The sequence below is a fragment of the Geospiza fortis genome, unplaced genomic scaffold (genome assembly GCF_000277835.1).
Source record: "Geospiza fortis unplaced genomic scaffold, GeoFor_1.0 scaffold408, whole genome shotgun sequence".
In the NCBI taxonomy this organism is placed as follows: Eukaryota; Metazoa; Chordata; class Aves; order Passeriformes; family Thraupidae; genus Geospiza; species Geospiza fortis.
In genome coordinates this window covers 6,449,414-6,455,270 of record NW_005054330.1, presented here as the reverse complement: position 1 = coordinate 6,455,270, position 5,857 = coordinate 6,449,414, and positions in this window count along the sequence as shown.

Here is a 5,857-nt window from a genome sequence, read left to right as displayed (position 1 = left end):
GATTGAACTGACAGAAGGGATCTAAAGTCTAGAAAATACCATCTGGAGAAAAAGCTAGGTCTGCTAAATCAGGGCTTCTGCCTTGTACAAGGGACTGATGGGAGCCACAATCTCCTTTCTGACAGGGGAAGGCTATGTGGGTAACAGGAGCAGGGAAAAAAGCTTGTTTTTCATGAACATGGCTAGAAGAAATGGATTTAAATCTGAAGACAGTAGACAGAAGGTTCTAACCCTGAGGATAATGAAGTGCTAGTAGACAGTCTGAGAGACCAAAATCCTACAGTCACTGGAGATTGTTAGATGACCAATTTCTTGATCATCCCTAAGCCACAAAAATTACTGAAAATTACTTTCTTCAAATATAAGTTGATAGTAGATATATTAAAAACAGAAAACAGATTTCTAAAAATACCCTCAGAAATCATCTAGTTTATCCTGCACCCTCAGACCAGGTTTAATTATATACAGTCTTCATACAAGTTTGCCTGGCTTGCTTTCCCCTGCCCCCAAATGTAAAAAGAATCAAAGTGATTCATTAAGTTTTGCTGAGAAAAAAAATATTTCTGTAGCACACAAAATATGGCATTCAGTATAGAAAAATCACATTTTGAAAGACAATCAAATCACTAGAGCTGGAAAATTAGTAGTTTCTCTTTCTGTTCAGTGGGCTGGAGCTTAGGGCCCTTGATCCATGGATAGCTAATCCACTGCTCTTCAAACTCCTGATGGTTTTTCAGCTTGTAATTAACTGGTTTGGGTATAAACTAAATGGTATCTTTTAAATCTGTGACTGTAAAATCACCAGTATTCCATCACCTTCTGCTACTTTTGAAGATATACTGTGAACATTTTTTCTGGCTTTGGCTTTTAGTAGAGATTTGTGCAGCAAGCCAGTGTTGCTTGGCTACTTAAATTAGGTTTATTTTATAGACCACAGCACTAGACATGCTCTGTTATTTCATGGTTAGGAAGGAACTTAGCCTCAGCTGTCTTCCTTCCTAAAAAATGCTTAAGCACCCTGCTACAGTAGGAATTCCTGCCAGCATTTCCAATGATTTTCTTCCTATGCATCCATTTTCCACCTGGATGCAGTCTACAGGCTTGATCTGTGGTTTTCAAATAATCAAAACTGGATTTTTAACAAATACCATGTCCTTAAGATAAAGCCATAAAGCTATGTCTGGGTCTTCTCATTCCATCCTACTCCAATTCAAATACACAATATCCCTACAGAAAGTGGGGATTGTCTTTAATTTCATTTGTTATTAACTGCAGAAAAACAACACAAACCACCAAAAATAAACACTGGTAATAATACTTTATTCAAAAGTATATTTTTATATATATTCAAAAGTATTCAAGGCATTACCTTCTATTTTGTAATATGGGAAAAAGTTTGACTGAAAACAATAAAACCAGCAAGCTCTTGGTCAAAAAAAGCTCTTCCAATAATCCCCTGAGGTAAAATGATCCAGATCTAGGAAAAAGGCACCTTTTCACTTCTGTCTTTCCCTTTCTTGGTGTAATGTTTGAAGTTCTGTGCAATGCAATTTCCAAATCCAGTCAAACTGTGAAAAGCAGTGACCTTTGAGAGTGTGTGCTGTCTCAACAGAACTCAGAGGCACAAAAGCACATTCAGAGTTAATTCACAGCAGACACTGTGACAGAAACATCTAAGAAACTTCCTCAGCTAGATCCAGCCCATCAGATTCAAGCCTAAGGAACCAGCTGGCCAAAGAACAGTCTAAAATATCCAAGATCCACAAACAGGGATTTGCTCTTCCCTCAAGCCACAGCAGAGAAAATGCAGGTTTCAGAGAACAAAAGCTCCTGTAGATGCAGTTTGAGGAAGGAGGGAAGTGACAAAAACTTAAATCCTCAGAGACGCTCATGTACGTCAGCTCCTGCCAGCCCCAAGAATAAACAGAGCTAACGAGCCTGGAGCAGAGCCAAGCAGCATTAGAGAAATTATGTGCCAGGCCAGGGAGTCAGCTAATCCACAGGAAGACTGTAAAAAACACTCCACAAGAGCTGCCGGAACTCACAGCTCCCAACTGCCAAAGCCTCCTACCCTCAGAGGCTTTTTCAAGTTTGCCTTTGGGATATCAGGCACAAGAGTGCTGCTCAGCATGGCTTAGGGACAGCAGAAGGAAAAGAGGAACACAGTGCAAACTGGAAACTTGTTTTCATGTACAGTCCTACCCTGGAACTAGGAAAAAGGGGAGGACAGCTTCCTTTGCTGCAGGTTCCAACTGTTCACTGAGCACAGCAAAGGCACAGAGCACGGGAAGTGCATCAGCAAATGCAAAAAGTGACTACACAGCTCAAAGAAAGGTTGGTGTCATCACTTGTATAGAACAAACCAGCCCAGAAGCAACAACCAAACCTCCATTATACAATATAACCTATGAAAACAAATCCTCTGTGAGCAGCATTTGCTCCAGCCCAGCTGTTCCTCACCTCAACAGCCCCGACAGCAAGAAGCACAAAGACATTTGCAAATCAAGACCCACAAGAGAAATACATTCAATGGCAAGAGGGACAGACTTCCCAGCACACAGAACTTGGCTACTGGCACAGTCTAGGGAAGCTCAGCAGGATACTCATCCTTCAGGGAAAAGAGAAAACCAGGATTAAGAAAAGCTGCTTCATTATGGCTAAACATGAACACCAAAACCAAGAGGAATCCAAAATACCGGGATTGGTAATGAAATCAAAACCTTGTTGTGATTATTAACGTGTCACTAAAACAGCATTTTCGGAGTCAACTGAGCCTGAACTGCTTTGGCAGCATGAGATTCTTTATTTTTTTTAAATATACCAAAAACCACAATCCTCACTTCAACAAAGATGGGGTATTTTGTTGGGGTTTTTTCCTTGTGTTCTTTAAATGAGGACAATAGATGCTTATTTTGGCACAGAAAACATTCCTCCAAAGCCACACTTTGGCTTCCTTTTCCCCCACTTTCTTCAACAGTATCCAAAACATTAACCTCCCCATATTCAAGCCAACATAGAAGCCAGTAGAAGCTGCAGGTACTGAACCTCTCTCAAAAATACAGACCCCTTCAGAAATATGATTCTGGAGCATGAAAACTGGATTGAGTATTCATGGGACACCCAAAAGAGGCATTACTCCTACCACCATGGCAGACATCCCTTTTTGTCCTTGCTGACAGCAACATTATCTAACAGATTTCATAAGTTTGTCTGTCTTAAGAGTCTGGAAAGGAGAGAAAGCAAAAGGCAAGATCTCTATCAGCACCCTGATAACAACCTCACACCTACCACACGTGGAAAAAGCAACAGGCTGTGCAAATTGCCTGGGCACTACTTTGGAATGCTGCACAAGACAAACATGTAACCCATGGCTTCTGCCACCAGCAGTAAATCAGAGCTTTTATTTGCACTTTATCTGTGCCAGGCAGTGTCAGCTGCTCTGGGGACTGGATGTTGTCCCTGAGGTACAGCCACAAAGGAGCTGGGAACAGGTCAGGCACAGAGACCACTGCAGGAATCCCCAGCTCATGCTGGGACCTCACCAGCAGGTCCCAGCCAGTGGAACAGCACCAGGAGGGTTGAAAGGCTGCAGTTTTACCCACCTGAAACAGGAGATGTGCCAAGCCTCGTTGACAGTCTTGTGCAGGCGCTGCCCAGCTGCAATGCTGTCCCCACATCCCAGACATCTCCAGACCTCTTCACCTGCACACAGCAATAAGGGAACAAACAGCAACCAGTTTACAGCAGAGAAAACAAAGATTGGTACATCCTTCATAAAGAACAACCTTAAGTAACTGACAGGAAAGCCTTCCCACATGGAAAGCTGCAGGCAGTCCATAACCCCAGAGTGGGAGCTCCCAAATCAAACTCTGATATCTTGTATATTTTTTTTCCTTCAGATGTGACATCTGCTTCTTCACATTCTGCACAAGAAAAAAATAAGACTTTTCACATAAAACAGTTCAGTTACAGCTCTGTCAGAGCAGAGACTTCAGGAAGGCAACACTGGTTTAGGACAACAATTCCAACAGAGAACTATGCTAGGCCAGGAAGCCACACTACTGCTTCCCCCACAGCACTGACTCAGCACATAATGTTTGCTCTCATTTGTATAATTAACTGGATTTCCCAGAACTGAAAGAAAGGAAAGGCAAACTTCATTCAGTAGAGAACAACTAGACTACCAGGAAGGAATTACACTCTTGAATGAATAATCCCATAGAGACTGTACAGCCAACACCAGGCTACCCTCAGACTTAGGAAGGGGGAGTGATGCTACTGGCCTATTGCCCTTCCAGAAAATACTTAAAACAGTTATAATAGAGCTATAATAGTTTTTGCTAGAACTGCCAGAAAGCCCCAGAGAGAGCTGGTTACTTAGATGCAAGCAAGCAAGGAAAACAGAATGAAAGCTTGTGCACAAAGAACATTTGGCACACAGATAAATGCTATCCAAAATCCCAAGGGCAGTGCAGGCATATTAAAGAGTCAAGAATCTTAGTTCAGCACAGGATGGCACAAGAAATGTGTCACAGAGCTGAGCAGATCCCAAATCTATTTCTTCCTGCTACCAACAGTTTGCTTGCAGCAAGGCTGCATTAAAGGAAAAGGTGCACTTAGACAAGGAAAACCACAAACCATGGACTTCTCTTTTCCAAAGAGTGGTACAACTTGGTTAGGCAAGTTGCTTAGGCAAGTTCATACCACTAAGTTCCTTGAAGCTACACAAAACAGAAGCCATCAACCTTCTGTGCACCTTCACCCCACCGTGTAGGTCAAAGACAATGTTTAAAATTAACCAAGGTGAAGATCTTGCACTTTTTACATGAATAGCTATTTCAGGGAAAAAACATTTGCTGCTCAGCTACAAGCACCACTACCACCAGCAGATCAGCAGTATCCAGGAAGGTCTCCATAAAGATGTAAGGCTCAAAGGGTTCCTTCAAATGTGACAAGTGGTGTAGGTTGCTACTTCAGTTCCCAAGTGTGTATCAGCTCCACACCTGGATCACCTGCCCTGTGCCCTCCTGTTAATCCAGAACACCAAGAACTCCACCTGAGCTCAGACCTGCATAGCAGAGTAAAGGTTGGGAGAACCTTGGAAAAACCTGACCATACCTGTGTTGTTCTATAAAGGAAATGGCTTTTCAGCACACTGGGAATAAAAGGCAAAGCTCCGTGTGCCTGTGCCTCCATGCACAGGCAGGCAACGCTCTCCTCTCCAAGCAGGGCAAGCCCTGGAAGTCAGCTGAACTGCTGAAATAGCTGCAGGCCAAAACTACCTGCAAACCAAACATTCTGCAGCTCCATCCCCTCCCATTCACTGTGTCACCAGCACAACACACACGTGTCAAAACTGTCTGTGGATTCTAATAAAGACATTTAAAGGTCAATGACAACACCACAGCTGACTACAAGCAACAAATTACTCCCTATCTTAGAGAATCGGACCCATCAGCTTCGGAACTCCACGAAGAAGAAACTACAGCTACTCTCAGCTGTAGTGCTGCCTGTGTTTAAGCGTGCTCAGTAAGGCTGATGAGCTCACAAACGGAAACGAACAGTCCTCAATCCAACAGAAATTGCTTCAGTATGCAGGAGAAACGACGGAAATGAACAAAACAGAGCAGGAAACAGCGCGAAGGAAACGCAGAGGGACATAATCCATGGAACAGGTCTGCCGAGTTCCCCGGGCCGGGAGGAACGTGGCACAGACACAGCGAGGAGCAGCGGCCGAGCCCCGGGGGCACCGGGGGACCTCGAGCGGGACAGCACGGACGAGGTGAGTGGCACCGGCAGGACCCGGTGCTGCCTGCGGCCGCGCCGCATCTCCCACGGCCGTCCCGCGGATCGCATC